We start from the raw sequence: 17491 nt of genomic DNA on the forward strand, positions 1-17491 counted from the left end.
GTGCACAAAGGTTTGCATATGGGCCGGATTAGCATCTCGCTGACCCCCGGGTAAATCCAGAGTTAACTCCATTGATGTCAGTGACGATACTCTGGATTTCCACCGGCATATGTGAGATCAGAATCGATCCCTGGATGGACGTTTGTCTTTGGATTCTCCAAGCTCTTGAGCAGATTTTATTTACTTTTAAAGGCCCGTGAGTGGTTTATACTCTAGGCATCTATCACATCTCCAGAGTCCTGTCAGGACCATTCTTTATCCTTCCTGAGAGGGATCGAAGGCAGAGTCGCTGCTCCAGGAGCTTCAAAAGCTCTTGTCGCTCATTGATTCTCGGGGTTATTATTGGAGGGAACATGCGGTCGATGGCTACTATTTTGGAGTTGTTTTTCCCTGCCATGTTGAGTGGGTTCTCTCTCCTTTCCGATCTATTGAGCAGCAGTACCTAGGAGAAGGCAAAGCAGAGTGCATTTAGTTTTGTGGTGGTGGATGTAGGGAGGTGAGATTCATAGATTTAATTCACCGGTTTTAAGGCTAGAAGGGACCTCCTGCATATCACAGGCTGGAGCATTTCAGCCTGTTGCCCCTGGACTGAGCCCCGTGACCTGTGTCTGAATCAAGTCTAGCTTCCAGAAAGCCAGCCACCCTTGATGTAAAAACATAGATGGAGAATCCACCACTCCCGGCGGCGCTACCGGCTAATCGCCCTCACTGTTAAAAATCAGCACCTTACTTGTCATTTGAAGTTGGCTGGCTTCAACTTCCAGCCGTTGGTTCTTGTTCTGCCTTTCCCTGCTAGGTGAAGATCCTTCTGTGAGAGCCGGTTATAAGGTTATTCAGAACATTTGCCTCCCATCCAAGGATCTGCGGTTGATTAACAAATATTAGTTAATTCCGCCTCACAGCCCATCCAACCCATCTGGTGCGACCTGGGTTCAATTCCTGACTCTGCCACTGGCCGCAAGTCATGCTCTGTGACTCAGTTTCCCCATCTGTAAAATGATATTGCTTTGTAAAGCTCTTTGAGATCCACTGATGACCAGTATTAGATAGGAGCTAAGTGGTATTAGTAACACCTCTCTCATGAGCTAGTGAATATCATCGGATGAGACCAATCTTACATAGCTCCTGTCCCTGTATCATTTGAACACCTCACCATCTTCAATGTATTTATCCTCTCAACACCTCTGTGAGCTAGGGCTGTGTTGTTATCCCCATTGTACAGATGGGGAACTGAGGTCACACAGGGACTCTATAGCAGCCTCGTGTGCTAACCACTGGATCACCTCTCCGGGAGAAGCTGAGACCCAGAAAGGTGAGCTCAAGGTCGTTTAGTGAGTTTTAGTATAACCCAGGATGGAATAAAGAAGGTATCGCCTTTCAAACTCTGCCCATAATCCCAGGCCCCACCCACAATCCCAAACTAGATGGGTGTTTTTGCAAAAACTGACCAGTGCTGAAATGATTAACATTGTTGCTATTTAAAATTTCATCAAACGGCTTCAGAATTGAAAGGGACCCGCACAGGACAATAAAACTGTGGTTTTACGATGCTTAAAGAAGACCTAAAAGGTGTTTTAAAAATAATAGTAATTGGCTTTTCTTTCAACATCAGAAAATCATATTTTATCCCCTTTCCTGGAAGGATCTCTGGGCAGCTGGGTTTGACATCAAAACCAGAATTTGGGAGGGAAAGGTGGGGTTTTTTTTGGAGGTTCAATTAAGCTTATTAAAACTCTGTCTTTTGGGTAAGCATTATTTAACTCAAACGCTTGATAAACAGTGAGGAGGAAAGATCTCTTGGTGAAAAATTTGCCAGCCCAACTGCTTGAACGGAGGGCTGAGAAAGATTTTTCTCTGGCAAAAATAGAGACGGTGGAACTTGCTATTTCTTGAAGGTCAAACAAAAGCAAGCAGGACGATTGTAAACTCTTTGGAGCAGAGGCTGTCTTTGCATTACAAGTGTGTACAGTGCCTAGCATGGTGCGGCCCCAATCCTGACTGGTGCCTCAAGGTGCTACAGTGATAGAAACGAATAATCAACTATCTCAGGCCTGGGACAAAATAGGGCCGAAGCCCAATGTTCTTTTCCTGGAACAGGTCTCCTTTAGCTGAGAGAATGCCTTGCAAACAGCCACTGAGCGCTACAGACAGGAAAAAGGAAATGTCCTTGTCTCGGAGAAACCGCTCACCTGGAACCAACACCTGAGTTCTCAGCCCAGGTATTATAGAGAGGTTTGGGCTTTCATTCAATCAAGTCCAGCGAAGCCTTTTAATGATCGGATTAGCGCTTTCCTATTTTCTGAGTCAGTAGCTCGAGAGCTCCAGGCCAGCGCCTGGATCCAGAAATTAACAAAATTGGAAGAGGCTGTGCCTCTCTGAACTAATTAATATCTAGCACTCCAGCGAGCACACCTCTGGGATTGTCTGGGCGCTGTGACGGCGCTCCCTAGAGCGCAGCTCCCGGAGACGGAGTGGGGAGCTACACCTGGGAGCGCCCCCAACTCCCTGTGCGCACTTCTTCCCTGCGCCACACCATTGGGGCTTTGCTGAAGGCTTCTGGAGATGGGGCCGTTAACTAGAGCGCATCGGGATCCCCGCCCCCGAAAAAGCGCAACAAAAATGAATATTTTTTCATTTTCCTCTAATTTTTTTAAATGTTTCAAGATTTTGTCCAAAAAAGCCCCCCCAATTCTTAGCTTAAACCCCAGAACATTTAGATGCCCCCCCCGCCAAATTTGACAAAATCATTTTCCATAAAAATTTCCACTTTGTCCAAAAACCCACATTCCATCATGGTGAAAACCGTTTGGACAGGACATTTTCAACCAGTTCTGCCATTAGCCTCTCCGTGCCTCGGTTTCCCTGGTGTAAAAACCCAGGTCAGGTTTGCGAGACTCATCTATTGATTCTTTGTAAAGTGCTTTGAGGACTTGGGAGGGAAGGAGCCGTGTCATTTTCCAACTGGGAGGCTGAACGGATGACATTCATTGGGGAAAAAATTAACTGAGGAACGACGAGGATGGAATTAGTAAGACAGACATCCGCATGGACGTTGTGGAGCGGAGCGGCTTAGCGCCAGGAGCCTGGGGACCGAACGGTCAGATCAGACTTGCAGAGAGCAACGCTGCACTCAAGAACTGATTGTGCCCTGGAGAAACGCATCGGAATGCTTGAGAATTGGAGCAAAGGGGACACTCCCAGCCTGAACGCGGGGCTCTGACCCAGGGGGACTGCAAAATTGCTGGAAATGGATACCGTGTGAAGGATCTTCCTGAATTACCCACGGAGAGGGAGTGTCGTGAGGGCAGGAAAGAGAGAGAGAGACGTGGGGTGACGCTGTGATTGTCACCTGCGGAAAGAAAGCTCTGAAAGAAGCGGGGCATGGAGAGAAGGAAGGGGAGAGAATGAGAGAAGAAAAAGAAAGAGAGAGAGACACACAGCACTTGCCTTTGGACGTTCAGTTCCCTTCATGTGAGGACCAAGGCCTCCTTGTTAAATACCGGCCTGCCAGTGTAACTAACCCCAGTGCAGCCAGTGAGGGGCACGCCAGGGAGCTGGTCTGGGGGGTGACCAAGGGCTTGTCTACACAGAGACTTAGTGTGCAGTAAGCTGAGGTGGAAAAGGGCCTTTGACGTACAGCTCCGAGCACACTACAGAACAGTCGCTGCACCATAGCAGGGTCCGCTGAAGTGGCTGCTTGGCCGGGCAGGGCTTGTCCTGCTCGCCCCCTCAGCCGGCTGGGGTGGGAGTGGCTATGGAGGCAGCACGTTCAGTCCTCTAACGGGAAGGAGCGTCTCCCATCGCTCCCAATGTCCCTCTCTCCTAGCGATGCTCTGAGTGGTACTGATGCGCTGGGCCTAGCACTTGGGTATGAGCCAGACAGAGGAAGGACTCCATTTGACTTCAGTAGCCTGTGAACCAGGCAGCGGGCAGGCCACTCCGGTGAGGAGCCTGTGAGGTGGTTTTTCGGTACATCTCCCTGCGTCGGCTGGGGCAGGGTATTGGAAAGCGATGGGGCCAGGCTCCAGGGCCTCCTCTCTCCCAGGGCCGCTGAGAGCAGGTTCGGGCCCCGGTGAAAAAAATTTTCGGGCCCCCCAGCAAGGGCGGACCGGCTAAACAGGGCTGACGAAGTCGGGGAAGCCGGGCCCCGGGCCCCCTTCCGGACCACCGGGCCCTGGTAATTTGTACCGGCTTCCCCCCCCTCGTCGGCCCTGCTCTCTCCCAGCGCAGGGTGCCGTTAATTCCTGTTTTAAGCCCAACTGGACTCTCAGCTTGTTCTTTCTCTTGAAACCAATGAGATTTATTTGAATCTCGCAGCTAGAAAATAGGGGCCCTGGGAGCTGGGTGAGAATCACGAGCCCCTTCTACTGCCGGGGAAACTGAGGCACAGATTGAGGATGTGACTTGCCCAAGACCATGCAGCAGAACAGTGGCAGAGCCAGGAATAGATGTCCTGGGGCCAACCCCCCATCCTTGTTCCTGTGATCACACAGCCTCTCCGTTTGCCATTTGCTGTCCTTGGTCCCCCTCAAGAGCTGTCCTGGCTTCCCTAAAGGTCCATCACCAATCCCAAAGTTAGCTATGCTGCAGGGTCGGGCTTCAACCATCAAACATCCTCTGGGTCCACCAACCCCACCATCTGGCTTGCGTCGTACCTTTCAGTGACAAGTCAAGCTGATGGCACTGGGGGTCGGATTCTGCACTCGCTCACGCTGGGACGCATCAGAAATGACTCCCCCAAAGTCCATAGTGTTGCCTGGTGCAATTTACCCCCTATGCAAAAGGCCCGCACTGAATCTGTGCCCCACTGAAGCCCGTACGCTAGATGACAAACGTATTCGAGAGGCAGCGTGAGCCAAGGAAGGTGAGTGGGACGGGGAGGCTGGAGACCTACTCTGCCACTGACTAACCATGTGACCTTGGCTCTGTTGCCCGGTGATCAAATGAGACATTAGTGGTGTATATAGGCTCTGTGCTGGGGTGCATGCCATCTTCCTTGAGAGCAGAATCAGATCTCCTGCCTACAGGGCCAGCCCTAGACCAAATGGTGCCCAGGCGAGGAGCGTCTTCATTTGTTAAACTTTTGAAGAACTTACAAGCGGTTGCCTGCCCCTAAATCCAGCCCTACCTGCAGATCCTTCTAGCCTGGACCCTTTCCGCTCAGTGTTCCTTCTCTGTGTGTTCAGAACCCACTACTGCTTCTCTCCTCTCCCCATTACTGCTAGACTGGTGCAGCGGGGTCCGCCTTTGCTATACGTCAAACCGGTGTGTGCTGTTCTCCTTCATTTACTTTTCCGCACCATTTCACCACCTCTGAAAATGAAGAACTCTTCCTGTCAGCGCAAATGCTCAGGGTATTTATCCTCACGCCAGCCTGCTAGCGGCGCTGTGGTCAAGGCCCCGGCAGTGCTTAAAATATCCTGTTTCCCAACATCTTTCACTTTGCCATAATAATTTGTTCCACTTTGAAACTTGGCATAGAAAGTCACCGCATTGTGCTTTTCTCCTGAAAACCAGCACATTTTGGGGAGGGAAAAAAACCCCAACAACAAATAGTTTGGGCCATTTTTATGCTGATGGCGAAACGTATGGATGTGTTCTGAACAATTAGTTTATTTGTGCTTGTATCAGTAAAAATGAACAAACCAACCCGTGCTGATGTCTTTGGGAGTTCCGAATGATTATTTTTTGTGCTTGTATCAGTAAAAAAAACCAAAAAACCCAAAAGATCATTTTTATATACAGAACAGCATTTGAGCTGTGCTTTTCTCTAATTGCCTGTTGTCTGGGCCAAACAAACTGAAAGAAGCCAAAATATTGATGATAGAAAGGGCTCTGTTGCACAAGTTTGTCATTTCTTCTAAGAGTTTTAGTGCACAATTTAATTTGTTGTATTGGGCCCTGGTTGCCAGGAAGAGAAGCCGAGTTGGTTGAAAGATGCTATTTCATCAAAGCAGAATCTGTTTCAGTGAAGTTTGAGATGGAGACAGAGACTTCTTCCTTCATAAAGTACATTAACTGCTTTACAGAGGGTGATTTCTAAAGTTAGTTCTGTTTGCCAGGAGCTGGGAATGGGTGACAGGGGATGGATCACTTGGTGATTACCTGTTCTGTTCATTCCCTCTGGGGCACCTGGCATTGGCCACTGTCAGCAGACAGGACACTGGGCTAGATGGACCTTTCGTTTGATCCAGTATGGCTGTTCTTATGTTCTTAGTGCTTTGTGCAGATTTCACTGCAGTACTGTACTTAGGAGGATATTGCAAAACTAGCTTGTAAATTCTCTGGGACAGGGACTGGCTTATCTCTGATGGGGATCTCTCAGCACTATTGTAATGCAAATAATATGAAGCTTAATTAATGTGGTTTGTAAAGGCCTTTGAGCGCCTGAAATGAAAGTTACCCTAGCGGATCAGTATTGTTTATTAGTATGGACTGCACCTGTGAAACTGTGTGACGTGCATGTTCGAGTCTTCCTTTTAATGGGGCTCCTTGAAAACCTTTACCTTAATAGCCCCATGATGTAGCACGTTCCCCTAGATCGGTAACATACAACCAAGGCCCAAATCCTTCAAGGCCTTCAGGCTCCGAACAGTGAAATCAGTGGAAGTTGGGACCTTTTAATGATCTGGGCCCACGCGAGGAGGTAAAAACACACTTTACAATGGTGTTGCCCCTAGATGGGGAAACCGACGCAGGCAAATTGCAAAATTCCTTGCCCAAAACAACCAACCACCCCGATATACAATCCCTTCCTGCAAACCAGGAGGGAAAACCCCCTCCCCTCCTTCCTTCCCTGCTGGGGGGGGGGGCAATGAAAAGAGAGGAAGGTGGGGGAACATGAGGTCTGTCGAATATATTTTGCTTCCCCCCATAATCCAGCTCCTGCCCAGATGCCCCAGTGATGGGCACCACGCAGGCAGGTCAGAGCCTCCCAGCGCTGAACCGGGGCCAGGCTCTGGCTCGGGGCCAGCCCAGGGTCCCGCCGGCGCGGGTGTTGGGGGGGCGGGGACCGAGCGTGCTCCGGGCAGGAGGCTGCAGCTGCTGCGGCTCCCGGGCGGGCTCTGCCGGCCGCGCACGTGGAGGGAGGCGGCGGCGGCTGGAGCGGGGCCTGGGTGAGCGCACGCCGGGGCCGGACCGCAGCATCGGCTCGGGGGTCCGGGCCATGTACTGTGTATGGGACCCCCGCCTCGCCCCCTGTGCCCCGCCCCGTGCACGGCCCCCTCCCTGCCCCGGGTCCCCGCCCTCTCCCTGCCCCCCGGGTCCCACACCGTGGCACCGGGCCCCCTGCCCCCTCCCTATCGGGCTCTGCACTGGACACGGGCCCCACCCTGCCCCCTCCCTGCCCCACTGGGCCGTGTACTGTGTATGGAACCCCCTGCCCCCCTGTGCACGGCCCCCTCCCTGCCCCCCTGAGCCCCATCCCTTGCACGGGACCCCTTGCCCCCTCCCTGCCCCACACCGTGCCCCCTGGCCCCCCACCTCCTCCCTGCCCCATTGGACCCTGCACTGGACACGGGCCCTGCCCTGCCTGCCCCACTGGGCAATGTACTGTGTATGGGACCCCTGGCCCCTTCTCTGCTCCACCTACAGTGTCTGGGACCTCCTCATCCCTGCTCTACCAGGCCACGTACTGTGCATGGGACCCACTGCCCCCTCTCCAGTTCCACTGGGCCATGTACCCCTCCCCTGCTCTGCCAAGCCACATACAGTCTCTGGGACCCCCTCCCCTGGACCCCCTGCCCTTCACCAGGTCGTATATTCCATAGGGCTCCATTTGTTAGTGCGATGATTCCAGCCTGCTGCCTAGGACTCAGGTGCTGTAAAGTGTATAACTTGTTCCTTGAGTCTGGGCTACACCTACAAATTGGATCAGCCTAGCTACATTGCTGAGGGCTGTGCAGAATTTTGAAGAATTATTCTGTTGACCTAGCTACCGCCTCTCGGAGAGGATGGAAAACCCCCTTCCATCGATGTAGGAAGCATCTATGGTATAGCTGTCCTGTGTTATGTGGATGTACCCTTAGATTGTCTGCTTTGGGGGGGGCAGGGACCACCATTTTGTTCTGTGTTTGTACAGTGCCTTGCACGGTGGGGTCATGGGCCGTGACTTAGCTGCCAGTCGTTACTGCAATACACGTAATCATACTGTTTCTTTGTATGCCGAAGTGTGAAGGAAAATAACGGGTGCCTGTAATGCTGCTACCGTGCTATTTCCAAATCCCTCAGCCTCTATCGTTCTGAATCGGATCCTTTCAAACGAGGCGAACTGTGCGTTCCTCCGAAAGGGCCTTAGCACGGGGTGTACGACCCCTGTGTGGCGGCTGAAAAGAGAGGCGGTTTTTCAGAGATCGGCGTGCCATGAAAATTCTTATTCTTAAACTCAGCCTTACGCTTTCTTAACTGATCTAACCACCCGTCCTGCTACCCTCTCCCCAGCTCTGCGCTTGAATAACTGAAAAATGGCCGAAAGCTTCCAAAATAAGGTGCCGTTCATGCAAACACTTACACACACGTATTATTATTAGTTGTTATTTATACTGTCCAGCACCCAGGAGCCGTGGTCATGGCCGAGGACCCCGCTGTACTAGGGGCTGTGCAAACACCGAGCGGACAATATAAGTATTAGTAGCTCTCCACCTCGGGGACCTCTGCCAGGCTATTCACGGGTTAAGTGTTTTGCAGGACCATGGCCCAGATCGCTGTAAAAATAAGCAGGAGAAATTTCAGACCCCAAATCATTTTTTTTTCTGGGGAGCAAGTTCTAAGCTATTGAAAATAGAGCTTTGCCACAGAAAGTGGTTTCCCCCCCCCCCCCAACTTTAAAGGGACACAATCAGATTAAAATGGTGGTTGTTTATTTTTGTTTCAGAGTAGCAGCCGTGTTAGTCTGTATCCGCAAAAAGAACAGGAGTGTGGTATCTAAGGCCTGGTCTACACTACGAGTTTAGGTCGACTTTAGCCGCGTTAAATCGACTTAAGCCTGGACACGTTTACACTACGAAGCCCTTTCTGTCGACTTAAAGGGCCCTTTAAACCGGTTTCCTAACACCACCTCGACAAGGGGATTAGCGATAAAATCGGCCTTAGGGGGTCGGAATTGGGTTAGTGTGGACGGAATTCGACATTACTGGCCTCCGGGAGCTATCCCACAGTGCTTCATTGTGACCGCTCTGGACAGCACTCTCATCTCAGATGCACTGGCCAGGTAGACAGGAAAAGCCCCGCGAACGTTTGAATTTCATTTCCTGTTTGCTCAGCGTGGAGAGCACAGGTGACCATGCAGAGCCCATCAGCACAGGTAACCATGATGGAGTCCCAGTCCCAGTCCCAGGATCGCAGAAGAGCTCCAGCCTGGACCGAACGGGAGGTACAGGATCTGATCGCCATCTGGGGAGATGAAGCAGTGCTCGCCGAACTCCGAAACAGTAAAAGAAACGGCAAAACATTAGAAAAGATCTCCAAGGCCATGAAGGACAGAGGCCATAACAGGGACGCGCGGCAGTGCCGCGTGAAAATTAAGGAGCTAAGGCAAGCCTACCACAAAGTCAGAGACGCAAACGGAAGGTCCGGGGCAGAGCCGCAAACATGCCGCTACTACGCGGAGCTGCATGCCATTCTAGGGCGTGCAGCCACCACTAGCCCAAGCGTGTTCTATGAGTCCCTCTCTGCAAACGGGGAAGCGGGTTCGGCGGACGAGGAAGATGAGGATGGAGAGAACATAGATAGCTCACAGCAGCAAGGAAGCGGAGAAACCAGTTACCCCAACAGCCAGGATATGTTTGTCACCCTGGACCTGGAAACAGTAACCCCCGAACTGACCCAAGACCCTGAGGGCACACAGGGGACCTCTGGTGAGTGTACATTTGCAAAAATTACACATGGTTTAAAAACAAGCGTGTTTAATGATTAATGATTAATTTGCCCTGGCAATCGCGGCCAGTACAGCTACTGGAAAAGTCTGTTAACGTGTATGGGGATGGAGCGGAAATCCTCCAGGGACATCTCCAGAAAGCTCTCCTTCATGTACTCCCAAAGCCTTTGCAAAAGGTTTCTGGGGAGGGCTGCCTTATCCCGTCCGCCATGGTAGGACACTTTACCACGCCAGGCCAGTAGCACGTAGTCTGGAATCATTGCATAACAAAGCATGGCAGCGTATGGTCCCGGTGTTTGCTGGCATGCAGACAACATCCATTCCTTATCTCTCTTTGTTATCCTCAGGAGAGTGATATCATTCACGGTCACCTGGTTAAAATGGGGCAATTTTATTAAGGGGACATTCAGAGGTGCCCCTTCCTGCTCTGCTGAACAGAAATATACCCCGCTGTTAACCACGCGGTGGGGGGGGGGGTTGAAGTGACCATCCCAGAGAATTGGGTGTGTGGGGGGAGGGGAGTTAGTTGGGTTTGTGCTGCATGTTAAACCTGAAATCGCAGCCCCTCCTTTTACATTGCAAACCCATTTTAAATGGCACGGGTGCTTGGTATGGGAAATGAGGGCAGAACTGTTTGAAACCATCCCCACATGTTAAGAAGGTTAAAAAAGCCCAAAGACTATATGTCTTACCATGGCTGCCTGCAAGCTGAAATCTGTGTCCTGGCACTGCGTGAGTGATCTCTCACACCAAACCAGGAGACTCTCAATATAAGAGGAAAAATGCGACCTTGTAACGAAAGCACATGTGCTGTGTGATGTTGTGAACAGCAAAATCTAACGTGAAAGAGTCTACCCATTGTTCTCTAAAATGTATCTTTTTTAACAACCTCTCCCTTCTCCACCAGCTGCAAATCTTACTCCTTCGCAGAGGCTAGTGAATATTCGAAGAAGGAAGCGAAGGACGCGTGACGAAATGTTTACTGAACTTCAGACTGCCTCCCACGCTGACAGAGCACAGCTGAATGCGTGGAGGCAGTCAATGACTGATTTTAAAAAAGCCCAATATGAGCGAGAGGAGAGGTGGCGTGCTGAATCGCGGGCTGAAGAGGAGAAGTTGCGTGCTGAAACGCGGGCTGAAGAGGAGAGGTGGCGTCAACTTGTAATCAGAAAGCAAGAGTCGATGCTCCGGCTGCTGGAGCATCAAAGTGATATGCTCCTGCGTATGGTTGAGCTGCAGGAAAGGCAGCAGGAGCAGAGAACGCCGCTACAGCCCCTCTGTAACCAGCAGCCCTCCTCCCCAAGTCCCATTGCCTCCTCACCCAGACGCCCAAGAACACAGTGGGGGGGGCCTTCGGCCACCCACTCACTCCACCCTAGATGATTTCCATAGCAATAAGTTTTAAAGTTTTAAATTGGAGTGTGTCCTTTTCCTTCCCTCCTCCCCCACCCATCCCGGGCTACCTTTCCAATTATCCCCCTAGTTGTGTGCTGAATTAATAAAGAATGCATGAATGTGAAGCAACAATGACTTTATTGCCTCTGCAAGTGGTGCTCGAAGGGGGGAGGGTAGTAGGGGAGGGTGGGGTGGTTGGTTTGCAGGGAAGTAGAGTTAACAGGGTGGTGGGGGAGGGGCAGAGGGTTCATCAAGGAGCAACAAACAGAAGTTTCACTCCGTAGCCTGGCCAGTCACAAAACTGGTTTTCAACGCTTCTCTGATGCGCACCGCGCCCTGCTGTGCTCCTCTAACCGCCCTGGTGTCTGGCTGCGCGTAATCAGCGGCCAGGCGATTTGCCTCAACCTCCCACCCCGCCATAAATGTCTCCCCCTTACTTTCACAGATATTGTGGAGCGCACAGCAAGCAGCAATAACAATGGGGAGATTCTTTTCGCTAAGGTCTGAGCGAGTCAGTAAGCTGCGCCAGCGCGCTTTTAAACGGCCAAATGCACATTCCACCACCATTCGGCACTTGCTCAGCCTGTAGTTGAACAGGTCCTGACTACTGTCCAGGCTGCCTGTGTACGGCTTCATGAGCCATGGCATTAAGGGGTAGGCTGGGTCCGCAAGGATCACGATAGGCATTTCAACATCCCCAATGCTTATTTTCTGGTCCGGGAAGAAAGTCCCTTCCTCCAGCTTTCGAAACAGAAGAGACTGCCTGAAGACGCGAGCATCATGTACCCTTCCCGGCCAGCCCACGTTGATGTCGGTGAAACGTCCCTTGTGATCCACCAGGGCTTGCAGCAGCATTGAAAAGTACCCCTTGCGGTTTATGTAGTCGGCGGCTTGGTGCGCCGGTGCCAAGATAGGGATATGGGTTCCGTCTATGGCCCCACCACAGTTTGGGAATCCCATTGCAGCAAAGCCATCCACTATGGTCTGCACGTTTCCCAGAGTCACTACCCTTGATATCACCAGGTCTCTCATTGCCCTGGCAACTTGGATCACAGCAGCCCCCACAGTAGATTTGCCCACTCCAAATTGATTCCCGACTGACCGGTAGCTGTCTGGCGTTGCAAGCTTCCACAGGGCTATCGCCACTCGCTTCTCCACTGTGAGGGCTGCTCTCATCCTGGTATTCTGGCGCTTCAGGGCAGGGGAAAGCAAGTCACAAAGTTCCATGAAAGTGCCCTTACGCATGCGAAAGTTTCGCAGTCACTGGGCATCGTCCCAGACCTGCAACACGATGCGGTCCCACCACTCTGTGCTTGTTTCCCGGGCCCAGAATCGGCGGTCCACGGCATGAACCTGCCCCAGTAACACCAGGATTTCCACATTGCTGGGGCCTGTGCCTTGTGAGAGGTCCATGTCAATTTCCTCATCACTATCGTCGCCGCGCTGCAATCGCCTCCTCCTCAGCTGGTCCTGGTTTGGCTTTGGCATGTCCAGGAGGCTCTGCATGTTTTCCAGGACAATGCGCGTGGTGTTCATAGTGCTCAGAATTGCCGCGGTGATCTGAGCGGGCTCCATGATCCCAGTGCTGGCTATGGCGTCTGGTCTGAAAAAAGGCACGAAAGTAGTATCTGACGGACCAGGGGAAGAAGGGAGGGAGGGAGAGAGGGAGGGAGGGGCGAGTGACACCGCGTACAGGTACAGGGAATGAAAATCAAGAAAGGTGGGGTTGCATCAGGGAGAAACACAAACAACTGTCACACAGAATGCCCCCCCCCCCCAAAGATTGAACTCAAAAGCCTGGGTTTAGCAGGAGGGAGGGGGGAAGCAAATGAATGGAGAATAAATCTATTTTTTACATCTTAAGACGACGGCGCAGCATGACTGATAGCCCTTGGCATTTTCTGGGTGCTTGGCAGCAAATACTGGGCGCTTGGCAGTAAGCCTTCAGGTCTACTGCACAATATGATACCCACTGCAGTGTGACAACGATGGATACCAGTCATAATATACTATCTTCTGCCAAAAGGCAAGGGGTTGCTGCTGTGTAGCAATCTAGCCCCACGTCTGCCAGCCCCATGTCTGCCAGCACCCAGATCACCATCGGCCTCTTCTGGGTGCTTAGCAGACAATACTGGGCACTTGGCAGAAAATAGCATACTACGACTCTGCTAACGTGCAATGAGCCAGCAGGGCGCCTGGCAGAAAATAGCATACTATGACTGATAACCATCATTGTCTGCCCGGGTGCCCATGATCGACAGCCACTGCAGTACGACGACGACGGTTACCAGTCGTAATAAACCATCTTCTACCAAAAGGCAAGGGGCTGGTGCAATGCAGCCCCACGGCTGCCAGCCCCACAGCTGCCTGCACCCAGATCGCCAATGAAGGCTACCAGTCATGCTGCACCGTCTACCGCCAAAAGGCAGTAAGCTGCTGCTGCTGTTTAGCAATGCAGTCCCACGTTTGCCGGCACCCGGAAGAGATATGGTGACGGTAAGCTGAGCTGAGCGGGCTCCATGCTTGGCGTGGTATGTTGTCTGCACAGGTAACCCAGGTAAAAAGGCGCGAATCTATTGTCTGCCGTTGCTGTGACGGCGGGGGAGGGGCCTGACGCAATGTACCCAGAACCCCTCGCGGCACTGCTTTGCATCATCCGGGCATTGCGATCTCAACCCATAATTCCAATGGGCGCCGGAGGCTCCGGGAACTGTGGGATAGGTACCATAGTGCAATGCGCCGGAAGTCGACGCTAGCCTCGGTACTGTGGACGCGGTCCGCCGACTTCATGCACTTAGAGCATTTTAGGTGAGGACACACACAATCGGCTGCATACAACCGGTTTCTATAAAACCGGCTTCTATAAATCCGACCTAATTCTGTAGTGTAGACATAGCCTTAGAGACTAACAAATTTATTTGAGCATAAACTTTCGTGGGCTAAAACCCACTTCTTCGGATGCAACTGTAGCCCATGAAAGCTTATGCTCAAATAAATTTGTTAGTCTCTAAGGTGCCACAAGTACTCCTGTTCTTTTTGTTTATTTTTGTATTACAGTTATACAAAGCCCTAACTGAGAACTGGCCCCATTGTACTAGGATGTTGTACACGAACACAGCAAGAGACTGAAGAAGTTAGATAAGGCAGACACAGAGTGGGAGGGGAAACTGAGGCAAGAGAGTTGACGTGACTTGCCCAATCCTTCTGCCTTCCAAAAATTATATAACCAATGTCCTATCCTGTGTTAATAGTAACAAATTCTTACGAAGAAACCACTCACAGTATTTAAGCTACATTTCATCTTTTAGGTCGTTACCTTTTTTTATCCTTTTATGTGTTAGTCAATTTGGACAATAGGTTCTTTGTTTCTGGCTGATTTTTGCTTTCTGGCTCCCATGTGCTAGCACGATGCTGCAATGTTTGGGTTGCAGACACTGCAGCAGGAATGCTTAAATCAAAACTCTTCTCAATGGATTTTTTTATATTAATATTTCACTAAGTGAGCATGTTTCTTGGGGACTTTCTCCCATTTCTTTTTTTATTTATTATTATTATTTACATTTTTGTATCTATTAGGCTGTTGAGAGGTTTCTTTCTTCCTCGCTTTAATAAATTGTGCTTTGATGTTAAAAAAGGTGTTTTTCTGGTTTATGGGCTAGCAAAATCATTTGCAAAAAAGGGAAAGTGTATGAGGCTAAAACTCTTCCACATTTTGATGTCTAATTTTCAGACTCGGGTGCCTTAAAACGAGGTATCCAGATCCCTATTTAGACCATAGTTCTGCAATTGACAATGTGCGGACAGATTGCTTCATCTGCATGGAACTCTGCAGAAGACAGGGATCTGTCCACATGTAAATTACAGGATTGGGGCCTTGAATGCATAGATAAGTCTTAACCTACCTTGCATTGAAACTGAAGGGAGTCCAGTATCTCTGAAATCAGGCCACTTATTTTGCTACCTAAGACCCTGATCCTGCAAAGAAATAAGCACATGCTTAATTTTATGCCCTGTGAGTAGCCCCATTGAAGCCAGCTGCCATTGGGCTGTGTTGCCTAGTGAGAACTTGAAATACTTGGAATCTGTTCCTGGCTCTACCAGTGGCCTGCTGGGTGACCTTGGGGAAGTCACGTTGCCGCCCTGTGCCTCAGTTTCCCCATCTGTAGCTTGGGGATAATGGTACTGACCTCTTTTGTAAAGCACTTTGAGATCCGTGGATGAAAAGCGCTATAGAAGAGCTGAGTAGCAGTATTATTTACAGGACTGGGGTGCTAAAATAGAGATGGAGATGCCTAGCTTTAGGTACACATATTTGAAAATATTGGCCTGTTGTAGTTAGACGACTTAGTGCTCGTTTAATTATTTCCTGTTGTCAGCCATGCTGCTTTGTTCCCAAAAAGGAACGGTTTGCTTGTAATCAATCTTTATGTGTTCTTAAGGCATGGCTTTATGCCCAGAAAGCAGTTTTTGCTTTCTGTAAACTTTGTTAACCAGTTATTTGTCAAAGTAGCGCTATCCTGCTGCAAGTGTACTTAGGACCCATACCTGCGAAAGTCCATCCTTTACAAGATTACTATCCCAAATCCAAATGGCCAGGTTGTGACCCTGTGCCAGATTGCTTTGACTAATGCTTGGCTAATGGGCTCCTCTCTGGCTCCCCAAACTATATTGACTAAAAGCGTAGCTAATTGTTTTGACTACATTCATGGTTCATTATTAAAAACGTTCAAGAGACCAAATCACCAAACGTAGGCAAACGTATTGTCTACAGATAAAACGGTACAATACAAAAAGCAGACGTACCCTCCGCCTGCGAAGCAATTCTTATCTTGCAGCATGTTCCCCTGACCCAAAAGGCATGCTTCTGAAATGTGCATTTAAACTAGCTATATTTATAGTGTGGTTTTACAAGTTATGTCACTAAAACCCAACCCACCAGTATGTAGCAGTTCCTTAACTGGTGGTTTTATTCTGTATTTTTCTTATCTTCATTTTGAATGCTACATTCCGAAGCAGTTGCCTGTGTCGGTACCTGTACTAAGCTATAGAACAAATTGTGTCTTGACTTTGGCAGATTTCATACTTGCTAGCTCCAAAGCTGACTTCAGCTTTGCAAAATGCTCTGGGATACTTAGCATAAGTGAATAAGAGTAAGCAGAAGACCATTCAAATATGTGCTGACATATTACATCTGTAATGTAATGTGTAATACAGATTCATATAGTGTGTGATACCTATAACAAATACATATTGGCTAACAGATTAAAACAATTCCTACCGGTGTTAGATTGCCCTGGCACTTTCCCCCAAGTCTAAATGTTGCGTTGAAAGTCTCAAGAATCCCTTTATAGAACTGTTTCTGAGATGCTGTATTTCAGGCAGAGTTTTATTGACATTTGGAGGAATGTCAGATATGCTCCAGCTGGGACCGCGAGGAGTGATTTGGATGCAGCCGTCACTGCGCGAAATGTTATAGCCGGGGTTATGCAGGAGGTCAGATTAGATGATCGTAAAGGTCCTTCTAGCCTTGAAATCTGACTCTTAAGTCTCTGGTATGCATGGTTTGGGGCATTGTCTAGGCCCAGGGCCCTGGTACTCTCTGGGAACACGGGTAAAACACAAGTGCCATTTAGCGTGGAATAATAGGTTCCCCGGCATAGTTGCTTTTACTGGGATGTTAGAAAGGAGGTGACATACCCAGCTGCTTGGGAGAGGCCTGAGAAATGCCATGAAAGACACTAAACACTGAGAATTTAAGCTGTAGCGCTTTACGGATATTCAGAGCGACAGATTTTGCAGAAGCAGCAACGGGGGTGGGGAGGGGGAGGACTTAAATCTTTCCCTTATAGGCAAGATCATCTGGGTGATGATCCAGTTATAATCTTTTTCCCCAGACTAACCTCTATCCACTGAACTTCCCTATTGGAGGTGCTCAGCAGATGGTCTGGGAAGATTCAGTAGTGGGATTACTGGCCTGCTCAGGAGCGGAGCTGCACTGTATGTCAGTTCTATCTCCTTGTGCGCTGAGGGCTCGGCTGGTGGGTTTAGCTTCAGTGGCGGTGATGTTTTTCATGCAAATACTGGCTGATGATCTCTGGACTCCTAGGAATCGATATGAAGGGATTGAATATTTTGTGATTTGCATTGCAGGCGTGCGATGAGCCGCAGGAGAGGAAAGATGGCCTATTGGGTAGGGTGCTAGCCTGGGACTTGATTTGGGTT

The 17491-nt window shown here is 50.0% G+C and overlaps 1 protein-coding gene across 1 annotated transcript in view; it reads left to right on the forward strand.

The window, feature by feature from the left end:
* The first annotated feature begins 7070 nt into the window (after nt 1-7070).
* GPAT2 (glycerol-3-phosphate acyltransferase 2, mitochondrial) overlaps nt 7071-17491 on the forward strand; it is a 47763-nt gene continuing 37342 nt past the window's right edge. The window contains exon 1 of the mRNA XM_024211608.3: nt 7071-7115. The gene's annotated coding sequence lies outside the window, so the exon portion shown is untranslated. The remainder of the gene's footprint in view (nt 7116-17491) is intronic.

The sequence above is a fragment of the Terrapene carolina genome, unplaced genomic scaffold (genome assembly GCF_002925995.2).
Source record: "Terrapene carolina triunguis isolate 2854851 unplaced genomic scaffold, T_m_triunguis-2.0 Scaffold53, whole genome shotgun sequence".
In the NCBI taxonomy this organism is placed as follows: domain Eukaryota; kingdom Metazoa; phylum Chordata; order Testudines; family Emydidae; genus Terrapene; species Terrapene triunguis.